Source organism: Macaca mulatta, chromosome 17 (genome assembly GCF_049350105.2).
Source record: "Macaca mulatta isolate MMU2019108-1 chromosome 17, T2T-MMU8v2.0, whole genome shotgun sequence".
NCBI classification, from domain to species: domain Eukaryota; kingdom Metazoa; phylum Chordata; class Mammalia; order Primates; family Cercopithecidae; genus Macaca; species Macaca mulatta.
This window is the reverse complement of record NC_133422.1, coordinates 11,379,327-11,397,762: the sequence shown is the minus strand read 5'-3', so window position 1 is coordinate 11,397,762 and position 18,436 is coordinate 11,379,327. Positions and strand designations below refer to the sequence as shown.

Genomic DNA, 18,436 nt, shown 5'->3' with positions numbered 1-18,436 from the left:
TCTCACTGTATGTGGAACCTAAAAGAGTTTATCTCACATAAATAGAGAATAGAATGGTGATTATCAGGGACTGATAGGGTAAAAAGAGGTTGGTCAGCGGTACAAAGGTACAGTTAGGAGGAATAAATTCTGATTTCTACTGCACAGTAGGGTGACTATAGTTGTCAATAATATATTGTATGTTTCAAAATAGATAGAAGAGAGGATTTCGAATGTTCTTACCACAGAGAAAGTGAGGTGATAGGTTTGCTAAAATTAGCTGGATTTGATCATGATACAATGTACACATGTATTAAAACAACAGATTGTTTCCTATATTTATCTATAATTATGTCAATTAAAAATACAATAAATCTTTAAGAATGATACCATAAAGAAAGTAACAAACACAACCCATAAACTAGAAGATCTTTGTGGCATACATAATACAAGTGATTGTGTCCAGAACCTATAAATCTATAGGTCTTAACATGTACAAGGTTTACTCCAGTGTCATTTATAGTGACAAAAAAAAAAAAACCCTGGAAGTAACCCAAGTGTCCTAGATAGAAAATTCATAAATTTGGTACCTTCATATAGTGGAATACTGAGCAGTAGTGAAAATGATTAAATCATACAAAACATTGATAAATCTCAGAAATGAGTTGAATGAAATTTAAAGAAAACTATGGTACAATATCAATTATAAAATCTAAAGAACATGAAAATATAATGTCTTAGTAAAGATACATACATATAAAATGTAATTATAGTAAAAAGGAATGCAATAACTAATACAAATGTAAAACTATATGTAACGGTCACCTCAGGAAGGCAAGAGAGTGGAATGTGACTCAGGAGACACCCAGGAGTTTTTCAATGATATTGGCACTGTGCTACCTTTTAATCTGAGTTAATTGCTGGTTGGATGGCTTCAGAGTTGTTAAAACATGAAAAGATGTGCATCTCAGAATTTTTTTTTTTTGAAACAGTTTCACTCTTGTTGCCTAGGCTGGAGTGCAATGGCATGATCTCGGCTTACCGCGACCTCCATCTCCCGGGTTCAAGCAATTCTCCTGCCTCAGCCTCCTGAGTAACTGGGATTACAGGCATGCGCCACCACACCTGGCTAATTTTTTGTATTTTTAGTAGAGACGGGGTTTCTCCATGTGGGTCAGACTGATCTCGAACTCCCCACCTCAGCCTCCCAAAGTGTTGGAATTAGGTGTGAGCCACCGTGTCCGGCTCAGAATTCTTGAAATGTTATAGTTTATAATACATTTTAAAAATTTAATTGTGCAAATGCACTCTGCTTTCTCAGATATTTCCCATTTTTAAAAGATTTCTAAGAATCCCTCATCCTTCTCTTTAGTTTGTCACTATTCTTCTTAAATATTATCTTCTAAATAAAATATTATGATTGAAACTAAACACAATGCTTATTTCCAGAGTGGATTCTGTCATTGATGTCCTTATAGAAGTGAACAAAGACTTCAACTCTCCATTCTCCTGGACTAAAGTTTCGCTGTAAAGCTCTGCCCCACCATTGTTAGAGTTGGTGCAGAGCCCAGATTTCTCGATGGTTGTTCTGGTAGACAGGAGAAAGGATGAAAAAGTAGATCACAAAAGATCATATGCTACTCGAAAGGTGTCTGAAAGAACATACAGTTGCCAAGAAACCTGCTTGTGTGAGTTGAAATGCTGCCTGCAGGGGACACACAGGCCTGGGGTCTATCTTTGTGTGGCAGTGATGTAGCCCTCTCTGCTTCCTTTCATCTCTGGTCTCTTCCTTGCAAATAAACCCAAAGCACAGGATTCTGCACAAGTTTCTTAATTTCGCATTCTCTACTGATGTCTTTACATCCAGTTACCCATTAAAAGTATTAAAAACCTGGAAAGATCTTTTAGTGTATTTTTAATGGCTGTGGGGGAATGGGGAGAGGTGGGTATACATATTTTCCAGATCTTTCTAGAAAGGTTTGGGGCAACTGGACAGTTGTATATCTCATTCTCAGCTGATCAGACTCGAAATGAATTCCCTCCTCCACAATGTGTTCCAAAATATAAGTGAGATGTTCCAGACAAAGAATGTAAAGTAAAACCATGTTACTCCAACTGCATGAAAAAGGTGATTGACCCAGGCACGGTGGCTCACACCTGTAATCCCAGCACTTTGGGAGGCCGAGGTGGGCGGATCACGAGGTCAGGAGATCGAGACCATCCTGGCTAACACGGTGAAACCTCGTCTCTACTAAAAATACAAAAAATTAGCCGGGCGTGGTCGCGGACGCCTGTAGTCCCAGCTACCGGGAGGCTGAGGCAGGAGAATGGAGTGAACCCAGGAGGTGGAGCTTTCAGTGAGCCGAGATCACACCACTGCACTCCAGACTGGGCAACAGAGCCAGACTCCGTCTCAAAAAAAAGAAAAGAAAAAGATGATTGAGTTTGGGGGACATAAGAATATGGAATTATTTAGTGGTGTATGCCTCTCAAATGTCAATGAGTTCCAAAAGCTCTTGAGTCAGAAAATCATGCTAAGTATTAAACCAGTGTTTTTTAAGTATGGTATTGACTGGCCTTGTATCAGAATTGCCTGGGCTGTTAGATTAAAGTACAGATCCCCTACTTGCTCAGAATCTTGCTGGGATGAGGTCCTGGAATTTGCATTTTTAGTAAGTTTTCTAGGTTATTTTGAGGCAAAACCCTCTAAATTATTTTAAATGCCCCTAACCATGAAGAGTCAGCACTGTTACCAACCCAGCAGTCTCTCTAAACACAGCACTAAAAATGCTATTCCCGGAGATAAGCCTTCACAGCATTTGCTGAAATACCTTACCAAGAGTGACTTAGTGCAATTATAGTCATCATACATTTTATAGTTCCAAATAATTGGCCCTCTTGATCCCAAAATCTACCATTATTTTTTAGATCATGAGCCCTGATTATTTTCTTCATTGTATTTTTAAGCTGTCTGATAGCAGCTGCCCACACCTGTCCTTACAGCCAGATTACTGCCCTTCTGACAGTGTATAAAGCCAAAGAATCAGTCAGCCAGATTTTAGTGCAAATACTCAGATGTACCACACATTTAATTCTGGGGTACTTTGACTTGGTTTCATTATCCTAGTTCTTAATTCTTTGGACGTCCAGATTTGGAACTCATCCCTATTCTTTTTGGCAGTCAGATGCCTCCTGGCATCCCTCATTGTCAGGAGAGAAATCCTTGTTCCTACCTCATGCCTGTGAGAACCAACCCCAATATGACCAGGAGTAGTGGTGAGTCCTGCCCTGTTCTCCCTTCAACAAGAGAGGCTGGAGGCCCAGCTTGGGCCCGATCATGCCTTCTTTCTGCAAAAAGGGGCCCCTGTTCTCGCTGGCTCAAGTTTGGTCCAGGGCAGATGACCCCCAAGTCTCCTGTCTCCTGTGACACCAGTTGAATGGGCATAATGTGAGGCAGGGTGGCTATGTCTCAACCGTGGTGTGGATGGTGCTTTGTGCACATTGTCTGCTGTGAGGAGAGCCTTGCGGTCTACAAAAGACTGCATATCTGGTGGTAGTGAGAACTTGTTTAGCCCTGCATATATCCATACTAGACTCTAGTCCCCCACCAAGTGTATGTGTCTCCTGATGAACATGTCCAACTCACATCCATCCTGACAACCAGGGAATCAGAAATATAGCCACAGATTCAACAGATTGATTTTTAAAAGACTTATTGAGTGTCCACTATATACCAGGCATTATTCAAAGCATTGGTAATACGCTATTGAAAGAAATGAAGTCCCAGCTCTTGTGCTGTTTACATTCTAGGTAAGGGAGAAAAATAAATGAGTATAAACTACATCAGGGATGATAAGTACTAACAAGAAAAATAAAAAGTCTAAGGGGATGTCTTAAATTGGTTGACCCCCACCCCTACTTCAACCAACCCGAGACAATGGCATAAGTGTAGGTAGTTTATCTTAGGTAGATCTCAAGAAACAGGATTGAGCAATTGGGAAGAATACAACAGTGAGGGAGGAAAGCACATCCCAGTGGTCACTACTGCTATGGGTGACTGGAACATAATCCCTATGGGATCTTCTTCTCTTTTTGAGACGGAGTCTTGTTCTGTCACCCAGGCAGGTTGGAGTAAAGTGGGACAATCTCAGCTCACCGCAACCTCTGCTTCCCAGGTTCAAGTGATTCTCCTGCCTCCGCCTTCCAAGTAGCTGGGATTACAAGCACATGCCAATACGCCCAGCTAATTTGTGTATTTTTAGTAGAGACGGGGTTTCACCATGTTGGCCGGGTTGGTCTTGAATTCCTGACCTCAGGTGATCTGCCTGCCTTGGCCTCCCAAAGTGCTAGGATTACAGGCATGAGCCACTGCACCTGGCCCCCTATGGGGATCTTCTGAGGGATTTCATTGAATGTGCCTCAATTATTCACCCAAATCACAGAAGATAGCAGTATTTATCCATAGCTCCTATTTTCCATAGGTCAAGGGTTTCCCTGATTTGGTTCCAGGTTTGAGCATGTGATGGCTGAGTGGACTCTCATAAGCTGGAGTTGGAGAGAAGCCCAGAGACAGAAAGCAAGAGACATGCAGTGCAGCTGGGGAGGTCTTGCCTGGCTACACTTGCATGAAGCTATTGGCCATAGCAATGGCTGAAGAGAAAGCTGAGCCAAGAGGACATAAAATGAAGCAAGGATGGAGATGAGATGAAACAATCTTATATAAATTGTCCAAGGAAGTCATTAGACCACCTGCTCTGTGCTGCATGCCTACTATCAGCTCCAATGCTCACTGCCATTAGAGAAAATGGACCAGAAGAGCAGTCATGGCACCTTCATTCATGTCTTAAGAAAGCTTTAGGAGAGTGGTTTGAAAACTAGGCTTCTATGAAGCACCTTTGGGTGCTGCTGAATTGGAAGGGGGAGGAAGAAGTGGGCTGATAGCAGAAAAGGGCCAATGGATGGAGTCTCAGTCCACTAACCCACTTCAACCAGAAAAACTCTCCTTGCATCCATTTTACATATTGAGCGTCATTGTAATAATTTGGGGCTGAAATAAATCTGGAAACCACAAGAGCACGTTAAGGAATTTCACTGGGAGAATTAGTGAGGTCCCAAACCTGGGATGAGTTGCCCATCTCCCCTCTGGTTATTAAGCTAGGCTGATATACAATGCACCCAGGAAGGAAGTCACAAATATCAGCTTGTGTTCAAGAAAGCATTTTGATTGTGTTCCCTCTCTAATCCCATTTGATCTCAGCCTGCTTTCACTGAGTCTCTTTCTTTTGATTCATTCATTCACTAATATAGCAAATATTTTGTGAGCATATGTTATGTGTCAACATTGTGCTAGACCCCTGAGATATGACTGAGATATAGTTCTTTCATTCAAGGAACCCAAGTCTAATGGCAGATGAGGACAGAAAAACAAATTAACAGACAATTACCATACAATGCTAAGCAAAGAATAAACAGTCTTGTGAGAACATGGAGAAAACCCTTTGAATCTAACCCATGTGTAATCTAACCCATGTGATTAAGGGATGGGGTCTCAGACGAAGTGCACCATGACATGAATCCTGGAGAATGTGCTGGAATTAGTCAAGTTCTAAACTCTTGTCTCTAACAACATTCCCCACATTTGAATCTTGGCTTTCTTTTTTGAAATCTGGCTAAACTTTATTTTCTGGGACCCATATGATATTATTATAGAACATAAGATGTCACCTTGGTCAAATCGTTCTACTTAGAGCCATCAGCTTCCCCATCCATCCTGCATGTGGGAGTAAGGATAAGGCTGGGAAAAATAAATAATGTTATCTTGGAATGATCACAGAGTGGAGTAAATAAAACCCATTGAGCAAACACATTCTGAGTGCCTACAGTGTTCCAAGCACTGGCCAGTGCTGAATATAGAAATGAAATATCAATTCCATGTCCTCAAATCACCTACAGTCTAACTGTACATAAGATGAGTGGGACTAAAGCCTTAATCATTGCTAACTCTTCTCAACAACATTGTTGAGTGAGTTTCACCCTGGCACTCACAAGGGAGCTATTTTTATGGGGTATCTAGCTTTGGGAAGGAATAACACATCTATCTGCAAAATATTCCTACAGCATGTAAGAAGCACAGATTGGCCGGGAGCGGGGTGTACATTAGGGTGTGAAGCGATAAGAAAGGAGACAATTGCAGTGCAGTAGGTAAGTGCTATAATAGAGGTAGGCAGCGTGCTAAAGGATCCTGGAGGGCAAAGAGGGGTTAGCATGACCCCTCCACCTGACCCCTCTTTGCCCTTTCTACATGAAGGGCAAAGAGGTGGAAGTGGGGAGGGTGGCTCAAAAGAGCCTGGGTCTTGGTACCATATGAGAGCTGGAGTAAAGTAATAGGCTGAACTGGAGATATCAGCAAGGGCCAGATTATGATAATCTTCACATTCCAGGTTTTGAAACAGTTTATCTTATAGGCCCTGAGGAGCCACTGATGGTTTCAAGAAAGATCCCGCTGGTTAGAGTTTGGAGTATACACTGGAGTGGTTGAATGTAGGGAGTTATTTCCAAGATTACGACAGTAATCTAGAAGGAAATTGATGAGTGTCTGGACTAGCAGAGTGCAGAAGGCTTGTTTTAGTTACCTACTGATGTGTAACAAAAAGCCCAAAACTCAGTGGCTTAACAGAAACAATTTATTCTTTCTCATGATTCTGTGAATTGACTGTTGGTTCTTCTGCACATTATGGTATCAACTGTGGTTTTGGAGTGACTGGAAGGTCCAAATGACCTCACTCACATTACTGGCAATAGGTGTAGGCCATAAGATGGGAGCTCAGCTGGGACTTTCAACCAGAGGTCTCAGTTCTCCTCCACATATGTGTGTCCATGTGGCTGCTTGAGCTTCCTGCCAGCATGGTGGTTGGGTTTTGAAAAGGAATGTTCCAAGAGTAGAATCCCCAGTGTGCAAGTGCTTATAAATCTCCACATTCGTTATACTAGCTAATGTCCTATTAGCCAAAACCAGATCCATGGTCAAGCCCAGAGGGGCGTACCTAGGGTGTGAATACCAGAAAGCATGGTTCAGTGGGGTCTAACGTCTACCATGGCTGTGGAGAAAAGATAAATAGTGTGATGGTAAATTTTATGTATCACCTGGGCTCAGTGGCTCATACCCATAATCCCAGCACTTTGGGAGGCTGAAGTGGGTAGATCACATGAGACCAGGAGTTTGAGACCAGCCTGGCCAACATGGCAAAACCCCGTCTCTACTAAAAATATGAAAATTAGCCAGGTATGGTGGTGCATGTCTGTAATCCCAGCTACTCAGGAGGCTGAAGCAGGAGAATCACTTGAATCTGGGAGGTGGAGGTTGCAATGAGCTGAGATCGCACCACTGCACTCCAGCTGGAGTGATAGTGTGAGACCCTGTCTCAAAAAAAAAAAAAAAAAAATGTTTAATGTGTCAACTTGCTTCAGCCACAGAGTGCCTAGATATTTGCTTAAACATTATTCTGGTTGTGTCTGTGAGTGTCTCTTGATGAGATTAACATTGGAAATGGCAGGCTGAGTAAAGCCGATTGTCTTTCCCAGTGTGGGTGGGCCTTATCCAATCCACTGAAGGCCTGAATAAAACAAAAGGCTGAGTAAGGGATCTCTGGTTATCTTCAAACTAGGACATCAATCTTCTCCTGCCTTTGGACTTGGACTTGGATTTGAACTGGAACTTACACCATTAGCTTTCTTGCTTCTCAGACTATCCCATGAGCCTTCCCGGGTCTCCAGCTTGCCATCTACAGATCTCAGGTCTTCTCAGCCTGCATAACTATATAAGCCAATTCCCTATAATGAATCTCTATTACATATAATAAACTATATATATATAGTTATATATATATATATATATAAACTATATATATATATATATATATACACACACACACCCCCCCACAGAGATCTCCCTATCTATTCACCTATTGGTTCTGCTTCTCTGGAGAAACCTGATTCATACAGATTTAAAAATGTCACTTCTAGTGCTCACCCACTGCTCCAGTCTGTTCTTCAGAATTTTTACTGCTGACATTTGCCTGCCCCCTTCCCTCAAATGGGAGCAGGAAGTAAATGGGGAAGGGGTTATGGGTTTATATTGCCTAAAAGACTTCACACTATTACGAAAATATCGTTAAAGTGGAAACCCTCTATTCTTTTTTTCAAAGTATTTGGCTTGAATTTATTATTGAGTAATTTTATAATATATAAATGTGACTAGCAATTAGTAACATTTTAAAAGGATGCTCTTTGTTGACAATACATAAATATCATTCCACTTTATGGCTTGAAATCCTAGGGCACAATTCACGTTTAATCTAAAATGTGAAAGTGAAGTCAGGCTGGGAAAAGGAAACAGAAAAGAATATAGCTATAGAACAAGCTGTGCTGCTTCTCAAAGTGTTTGAATGTGGCTTCTTTACCATAATGCAAATGACTTTTATAGTCATGGTAATTGGGCCCTATGATTCTTCACAAATGTGATTCCCTTGGGGTGATCAAATGCTTTGAGATGTTAATTTCTGTATGTTGCAAGAATATTTTAAAAATAACCTCCCCTTATACTCAAAGATGATGCACAAAACCAGTTCTTTCTATGGCTGGCTCCTGGTCTGTGCCCTGGTTTCCACATTTGTAAAAGGGAAGATAATAAGAGTATTAAATATAGTATAAAGCAGTATAGCATATAGTATAAAAGAATAGTAATCCCCTCATAAGTTTGTTGTAAAAATTAAAGAATATGTGTAAATGATCTGTGCTTTTTTTTTATTATTTTATTATTATTATTATTTTTGAGATGGAGTCTCACCGTGTCACCCAGGCTGGAGTGCAGTGGCGCGATCTCGGCCCACTGCAACCTCCTCCTCCTGGGTTCAAGCAATTCTCCTGCCTCAGCCTCCTGAGTAGCTAGGATTACAGGCACGTGACACGATGCCCTGCTAATTTTTTTTGTATCTTTAGTAGAGACAGGGTTTCACAGTGTTGGCCAGGCTGGTCTCGAACTCCTGACCTCATGATCCGCCTGCCTCAGCCTCCCAAAGTGCTGGGATTATAGGTGTGAACCACCGCACCTGGCCGATCTGTGCTTCTTATATGCTGTAGGAATATTTTGCAGATAGAATGTGTTATTCCTTCCCAAAGCTAGATACCCCATAAAAATAGTTCCCCTGTGAGTGCCATGGTGAAACCAAAGCAGTGTTGTTGAGAAGAGTTAGCAATGATTAAAGCTTTGGTCCCACTCGCTTTATGACTCCTCCAGGCCTTGTGTTATTCATGTATCAAAGGAGGAAGTTGAGCCCGGTGTTCTCCTGTGCCCCTTATTCGGTCAAGGCAGACTGTCTGAAACTATCCATCATGAATCACCAGCAGCCTTGACCCATCTGTTCCTCTTCCATCATCTGTAACAGAAGTTCTCCCTACCACTTCTTTTTAACGTTCTTATTTTCTCTTTGGAAGTTCTAATCACCTTTGAAGACAGAGCCTCATGCCTGATGATATATAGCCCTGAAGGTATAACTTAACAAAGTGCCTCCTCTTTCTTGCAGGTATTATGTTCTTTTACCTTGATTTGATTTCCCTTTATTCTAAATGTATTCCATCCTCTTTTCTTTGTTGAGTACTCATTTCTGTCTAAAAAGACTGGATTTCCTTTCACAACCTTCAGCAGAGTCAGTCTTGGTATCTTTTCCCCTTCCCCAAGAGCAAGCACATGGACTTATGGCCACCACCAATTCCTACTTAGCTATGATCTCCTCCATTCAATATCCTGTGACCCTTCTATGGAGAGTTAGTGATGGGATGAGATACCACCACACATGCTAATGCACACACACAAAGCACTCAGATGATTCAATATAGAATTTCCCTCTCAAGAAAGTTGTTCACCTCTCATTGTTCCCAAGAGCAAACCACACCTTGTTAATTGCACCTATGCCTGTTCAGGGCACTCTGAAGTAGCAAAGCCTATCTATTGTTAAATTAAATAAACGAGGCCGTGGCCTGAAGCTATTTCTCTACTTTGAGTTTCTATGCAAGAAACTGCAACCTTACATAAAATGTAAAATACATCATGTTTCTTACTTGTCCTCCAAGATATTCTGCTCTCTATGTATAAATGTAAATTAACCAAAACCTAATTGAGGAGTATATTTTTGGGTCTTAGCTAATAGCAAGCAGCTGAGCTGCAGTCAAGAAAAGGCTGCCAACTGATCAGACCATGTCCAAATAAAACAAATACCTAGCTGTAGCCAATCAAGCTAATTCTGTACTTGACGTCTATAATTTACTACCTATAATTACTCACTGCCTGTGTTGCAGAGTGGAGCTCTCTGAATCTCTCCAGTTCTGAGTGCTGCCTGATTCATGAGTAGTTTTTTGCTTAAATATTAATAAATTGTTAGATTAAATTTGTCTAAAGTTTTTCTTTTAACACTGTCTAAAGGTGATGTATACTCAACGCCAATAGTTTGGCTGATACAATTTCCAGGGTCTGACTTGGTAACATGCACAAAGAGATAAATTTGTATTGCTGAATACATAACAAGGTGCTGTGACTCCACATTGCAGAGACAAAAATTCCCTAATGTTGTCTGACTTGCAGTAGTGGTAGAGCCACCGTTTGTTTGTTCACTAGTGTAGGGCCTCTGAGCCCAAGCCTGCATGTATCCATCCAGATGGCCTGAATCACAAAAGAAGTGAAAATGGCCGGTTCTTGCCTTAACTGATGACATTACCTTGTATGTTCCTTCTCCTGGCTCATCCCTGCTCAAAAGCTCCCCCACTGAGCACCTTGTGACCCCCACTCCTGCCAGCCAGAGAACAGCCCCCTTTGACTGTAATTTTCCTTTACCTGTCCAAATCCTATAAAACAGCCTCACCCCTATCTCCCTTCTCTGACTCTTTTCGGACTCAGCCCGCCTGCACCCAGGTGATTAAAAAGCTTTATTGCTCACACAAAGCCTGTTTGGTGGTCTCTTCACACGGACGCATGTGAAAACTAGCGAGAGGTTTAAGTCAAGCAGATGTCACAAGAGACTGGCACAGGAGGGTTGACACCTAATTTCCCAATAAGACACCCTTAGTTTAACTTGCCTAAGATTGTTATTTTTTCTCTTTAGATTGAAAACTTTTATTTCAATACTGTCTTTGCCAATTCAGGTTGCTATAACAGTGTACCATGGGTTGTGTAGCTTACACACAACAGAAATTTATTTTCTATTGTACCAAAGGCTAGAAATCCATGATCAGAGTGCTAGCAGGTCAGGTTCTTCGAAGGGTCCTCTTCTGGGTTACAGGTTACTATCTTTTTATTGTATCCTCGCATGGGGGAAAGAAGGTGAGAAAGCTCTCTGGGGTTTCTTTTATAAGAGTACTAATCCCATTCATGAGGCCTCTACTATGATTATCTTCCCAAAGGCCCCACTTCCTAATACCATCACATTGGGGGTTAAGATTTCAACATATGGCCGGGCACAGTGGCTCACACCTGTAATCCCAGCACTTTGGAAGGCCGAGGCAGATCGATCACTTGAGGTCAGGCATTCGAGACCAGCCTGGCCAATATGGTGAAACCCTGTCTCTACTAAAAATACAAAAATTAGCCGAGCATGGTGGCATGCGCCTGTAGTCCCAGCTATTCAGGAGGCTAAGGCAGAATCTCTTTAACCTGAGAGGCAGAGGTTGCAGTGAGCCAGGATTGTGCCACTGTCCTCCAGCCTGGACAACAGAGGGAAACTCTGTCTCAACAACAACAAAAAATGATTTCAACATATGCGTTTTAGGGGGAGACAAACATTCAATCCATTGCAAATACTTAAATGTATCTTTTTTTAATCATATGATCTAGAATTAAAATAAAAGGATTCACAGCAAATAGCAAAGTATACATTTTTGCATGTATAGAAGAGAAAATCATAAGAAATGTAAAATACATCATGTTTCTAACTTGTCTTCCAAGATATTCTGCTCTCTACCTTTGGTAATATAAAAAGCACAATCAGAACACCCATCTCCTAATTACAAGGCAGCTACCAGGCCAACCAACAATCACGTAGCACACATGTGGTTATTTTCATTGAAGACTCGTGATGAAACCTTAGTTTTTGAATATGCATATTACACGAAGAATAGTCAAAAGCCTATTTTTGCCTCAGCTTCTTTGTAAATCTCTTTGCTCACATATAAATTATTTTCCCGGTTGCATCCTGAATGTTACTCTTGAATGAGCCCCAAAGCTCTTCTCAGCCCTTGCCCCTGAGGTACTATTACCTTATGTTTTTCCTCATCATCTGCTTTTTTTTTTTTCTGCAAAGCTTTTTGAAGCTCAGCTTCATGGAACAAGAGAATAACAAAGATGAAAATTATTGCCATCGATCACTTTTAGATAAAGCCGAATGTCTTCCAGCCACTCTGAATTGATTTTCTTTTCCCCCATGAGAAAGCAACAGAAAGGAGTTAGAAACCACGCAGGAGACTGAATCAATATAAAAGTGAGAGGCATTTTGTGGAGATAATCACGTGTAGAGAAGCAGGGAGTTCACAGGACTCGTTAATAGGGCTAAGTTGCTGACTCAGCTTTATTAACAACTCACTAGGCAAGCCATAAAACCCTCAGACTTTACACTTAAATGTGTGTCCCTGCTCCCTTGTGGAGAGAATTCAGCTGTCATTTGTTGCATCCTTCCTGTGGATCAGACAGAGTTAGGGCCTCTCACAATGACATGCAGAAGTGACGGCTTTATGTATAGCACCACCCTGCTGAGAGCAGTGAGCTCCAGGGTCAGATGAGAGGGTCACAAGGATGATGATACTAATAAAAGAATGCTACTTGAATACCGTAATTTATTTCCACTGAGAGCTAAATACGTCATGCTTGCACTTATTTTTTTTTGACCCCTCAAAGGCAACTGGTTACCATGTCTGTCTTAATGTGTCTTTACATTTTGTGTTCAATTGCGTAAAATATATATAACTAAAATGTGGCATTGTAGTCATTTTTAAGCATACAATTTAGTCATATTAGCTACACTCAAAATGTTGTGCAATCGTCACCACTATTGCTGAAATTCTTTATCACCTTACATAGAAACTCTATATCCATTAAGCAGTAACTCCCCTTCTACCACACACACATACACCGAGAGTCCCTGGTAACCTGTAATCACTTTCTGCTTCTACAAATGTGTCTACTATAGAAATTCCATGAGTGGAATTACACAATATTTGTTATTTTGTGCCTGGCTTATTTCACTTAACAGTGTTTTCAAGGTCTATTCATGTTGTAGCATGTATCATTTATTTTACAGAAATATAGGCTGGGTAGTATTTCATTCTATGTACAGTGGATCCTCATTATTCAGATTCCATAATTGCAAATGTGCCTACTTGCTAAACTTTATTTGTAATCCCCAAATCCGTACTCATGGGGTTTGTGTGGTCATTCACGAATGTGTAGAGTGGCAAAATCTTTCAGTTGCCGGGTGCTCATGTTCTCAGCTGAGGTGGAACAAATCAGTGCTTTGCTTTCTTATTTCAGCTCTTATACTATAAAAAAGTGTCATATATGTGGTCTGTTTGGTAATTTGTTTTCTATACTTTTTATTGTGGATTTCAGTGTTTAAAATGCCCCTAACCCTATGCCTTGTGCTGAAGTGCTGTCTAGGATCCCTAGAGTACAAGAAGGCTGTGATGGAGACAACATGTGTGTCAGACGAGCTTCGTTCAAGCATGGGTGCTACTGTCTGTGTGTTCAGTGTGGATGAATCAACAATATATATTGAAGTCTCTTTAAGCAGAAACACACATAAAACAAGGTCATGCACTGATTTGTTGACCAAAATATTCTGTAGATGCTCACAGGACCTTTTTTTCCGCGTAGTAGCAGTGATTTGGTATTTACGAATTCATTTTTTGCCGTGATTACAGAACATAACTACTATGGACAATGAGAATTGACTATATATAGTCATCCCTTGGTATCCATGGGGGATTGGTTCCTGGAATTCCTGTAATACCAAAATCCAAAGATGCTCAAGTCTCTCAAGTCCTTGTTATAAAAAGGCATAGTATTTGTGTATAATATATGTATATCCTCCCGTATACTTTAAAACATCTCTAAGTTACTTATAATATCTAATACATTATAAATACAATATAAATTTACTATAAATGCTATGTATACTATGCTATATTATAAATATAATACAATATAAATGTTATGTGTGCTACTGTGCTATATTTGTTATACATATGATAAATGCTATAAATATTACCATAAATACATAGCATTTAGTGACATATTATATTTAAATAATATAATAAATATTTATTTTAATGTAATCATTAATACACATAATACACAAATTCATATTTATAATATATAAATATAGTAATATTTATATTATATTTATATGATATATAAATATATATTTTATATATAATACAATTTAAATATATTTATACAATTATAAATAAATTTTACTATTTATATTTAGATAATTATAAATATAATATAAATGCTATATAAACAGTTTTTATACTGTATTGTTTAGGAAATAATGGAAAGGGAAAAAAGTCTGTACATGTTCAATACAGATGCAATCTTGTTTTCAAGTATGGTCTATCTAAATTTGGTTGAGTCTACGTATGCAGAACCCATGGCTAAGGAAGGCCATCTGTACTACATCTTGTTATCCATTCATCTGTTGAGGAAAACTTGGGTTGTTTTCATCTTTTGGCTGTTATTAATAATGCTGCTATGAACATTGGTGTACAAATGTCTGTTTGAGTTCCTGTTTTGAGTTCTTTGTGTTACATGCTTAGGAGTAGAATTGCTGAGTCATATGATAATTTTATATTTGATTTTCTTAGGAACCATCAAACTGTTTTTCCACAGTGGCTGTGCCATTTTACATTCCTACCAGCAACGTACGGGGATTCCAATTTCTCCACAACCTTGTTAATACTTTTTATTTTTGTTTTTTAAAATCATAGCTATCCTAGTGAAGTCCTATTGCATTGTAGTTTAGATTTCCATTTCCCTAATTATTAAACATTTGAGCTTCTTGTGTTGGTTGACTATTTGTATATCTTCTTTGGATAAATGTCCATTCAAGATCTTTGCCCATGTTTTTTTTGGGCTGTTTGTCTTTTTGTTGTTGAGTTGTAAGTTGTTTATATATTCTAGATATTAGAACCTTATCAGATATATAATTTACAAATATTTTCTTTCATTCTGTAGGCTGTCTTTGCACTCTCTCAATAATGTGCTTTAATGTAGAGAAGCTTTACCTTTAATCCAGCCCCTGTCCCAATGTTGCCTTAGGTCATACCCTCACAATTTCTAGTCAGGATGGTTTCAACCGTGCTCTGGACTCCAGCTGGTGTTCTTTCCTCTGTTCTTGCTCTGTCCTAGGGCAATTCATTCTCTATTCAATTGTTAAAATCATGCTTTAAAAAGACAAACACTATTAAACCTTTTGATGTTTACCCATAGCATAACAAGAAAATCCGAAACACTGTCTACAAGCCAGAGAGGCCTGGAACAGATTCTTCCCTCAGAATGAACCAACCCAACCCTGTCAGCAATTTGATTTAGGACCTCCTGACTCGAGAAGTGGGAGACAATAAAGTTCTGTTGTCTAAGCCACTCAATTTGTGGTACTTCATTACAGCAGGCCTAAAAATCACATAGAACTCTTAAATTTGAATTTATTCATAATTTTAAAATCTGGATATGGAAAAAGTGGGCTGTTATCTTGTTATATGTGATTATTATGCTGGATCTGCTTTGGAGGATCCAAAATCAAAACTCATCTTAGACTTTCTTTTTACGTTTCCTGCTTTGCATTTTGAAACCATTTGAATGTAACCAGTAACAACATCTCTTTCTATGAAATCCCCGGTATTCATCTATTAGGGAGGTTTTGGGGAATCCACAGTTACTTTGGTTAATATTTAAAATGGATTTTGATGGTGAAAAAACACAACTCTAGGCCAAAGCAAATTTGCTAGGAACAGCAGCTTCCCTCAAAGGCAGGAAGGCTGCTCTCAGCCTCAACAGGAACTTGTCTCTTTGTTGGATAGATCCTTTGACTCAGCTGAACTCTTGGAGCTACGATCTTTTTTATCATATGGCTTTGCTGTTTTTCTTCCTGGAGTTCAAATAGCATAATTAATACCTGTCTGTTATGATTCTGTAAGAAAGCACTCCTTGTTCTTTAGAACAAGACAGAGATACGTCATGAAAAGTATGTGAATTAATATCATGCTTCTACTTGAACATTCGACCCAAGTAACATATTGGTCCCCATTTCCCTTGGTCATAGCATTCTCTAAGGGGTGGGGCCACTTACCTGTGACCAGCACGCTGGTGACTAAGCCACTGGCCACACATAACTACAAATGGTAGACGGGCCAGAAACAAATTCGATAAAATTTCCTTCTAAATGGAGCAAAACCTCTCCCTCATTAGTCAGACCAATCCCCAGATCAGGTCAGGGTCAAATCTCAAATTATAGACCTTGAAGTAGTTGAATTATGTGAGAGAATGTGGAAGTAAGCATGTAGGGATGAGTCAGGAGGAAGTGCTGGACAGACCCAGACAGACACTGCAAGTTGTCTGTCTCCTCAAGGTTGCTCTGACCCCCGCAGATTCCATGAGCAAAGTCGAAATAGAAGAATCCTGCTGCCCAGAGCAAGTGGAAGCAGCACAATTAGAATAAACTGGGCTTTGGGTCAAGTAGACCTGGGCCTAAATCCTGGTTCAGCTGTTCCTAATTGTGTGACCTTAACAGGAGTCATTAACCAACATGATCTTCACATCCTGCGTCTGTGGCATGTGGATATAATGCATCACATCTACCTCAGAGAGTGTTTGTTCAATGCGATCATGTTTATAAATCTTTTAACATGCCTTACACAAAATAAGAGTCTAATAGGAATTAAAAATGTAAAACTGCCTCTGGCTGGCTTGGGCAGCATGGTGTGAAATACAGCTATACCTGATTGTTGCAGGGAGAGCATAGCATATAAGAGCCAAGAAGATTTCAACAGATTTACCTGACAGCAAGCCCCAGCTAACAGATCAGCCTCTGTCATAGCCTTGAACTGGGATCATAGCTGGTACCAGATTGGGTCTTGACATGGAGTCCCAGATTGGAGAATCTCTTGTCCACCTCTTCTGTCTCTGAGCTACTTTCCTCCCTGTCCTGAGACCCCCAGAATTGGGATATAATCAAAAGATGAGTTTCTGGATGACTAGAGACCTCAAGAATTTCAAAGGGGCACAAAACCAGTATGTGTTCTTATCAGATGTAGGTTTTCAGTCCAGAGATTTTCATTTATCTTTCTTTTGCTTTAATGCCCCTAAGAGCCAACGAAGACAGTAATGCAACACCCTGCCATTAGTATTACACTCAAACTTGGAACTTCCTTGGGTTCGAGTCAGTATGAAAATAAACTTGTTACCTACTCTACTACCATGGAAAATAAAAAGCTTTCAGTTTTAGCATGTTAAAATGTAAAACAAGTTGAGTCGAATAAGTAGCTTTGAAAAGGCAACTTTTTTTTTTTTTTTTTAAGAATATGTCACTTAGGGCACAAAAATGGACATCTGGCCTCTCCAACCAGAAAGGAGAGAAAGATCTAAAAGCTTATGGTGATTTGCATAATTTCAAACACTCTCTCTTCACTGAACCTAATGAAACAAATTCCACACCCTTCAAACCATGGCTTAATCGGGTTCTCTGGCTTGGCAGGAACACAAAGTAGGAACCAGGATCCAAATCAATGTGGCTTATAAATGAAGAGGCAAAAACTCCGGGTACATTTATGTGATCACTGGTGCAGTTCCAAAGTCATGCCTCAAAATAGGACAAGCATATATGGCCACCTCCCTCACACAGGCACATGTTCCAGTGTCCTCTTACAGGGTTTGGGCATACAACTCAATTCCTGATGTAACACACACCTCATCGCCATAAGGACAACTGACCCAACCGGAGCTTGACACGTCATAGTTTTAACAAATGTCAACTATGGACACCTTTAGAGGGATACCAGCAAAAAACTCACTCACTCCAAATAGCCTTCAGTGACCAAATGATTTACAGTAGAGAGCTTTTTAATCTTTCTTTTTCTTGGGCTAAGAAATCCTGAATGTAATAATGAGAACAGTAATTTGCTGCATATTATACTCCTCTGAATCTGATGACTCGATTGGTGAATGGCAGCATGGAGAAAGGTCCTTGTCTAAGCGCAAGGTGGCTTGTCTAACATTTGATCAGTGATTTAGATGAAGAACTAGAGATCAGGCTTACCAAAACTGCAAACAAACAAGGCTTACGGAGAGGAAGTACGATGGTAACAGAATCAGATTTTCCAAAATCTCCGTGGGCTGAAGCAGTGAGCCAATCTTACAGAA

General features: G+C 40.0%; 1 protein-coding gene across 6 annotated transcripts in view; it reads left to right on the top strand.

Annotated features, from left to right (window-relative positions):
* The window catches only part of LOC106994212 (uncharacterized), a 395,709-nt gene that overhangs the window by 228,653 nt on the left and 148,620 nt on the right, over nucleotides 1–18,436 (top strand). Inside the window, exon 6 of one of the 6 annotated variants that reach the window (XM_077974170.1) lies at nucleotides 991–1,879. The exons of the other annotated variants lie outside the window; for them this stretch is intronic. The gene's annotated coding sequence lies outside the window, so the exon portion shown is untranslated. Of the gene's footprint in view, nucleotides 1–990; nucleotides 1,880–18,436 lie in introns of those variants that run through there. 6 annotated transcript variants of the gene reach the window in all.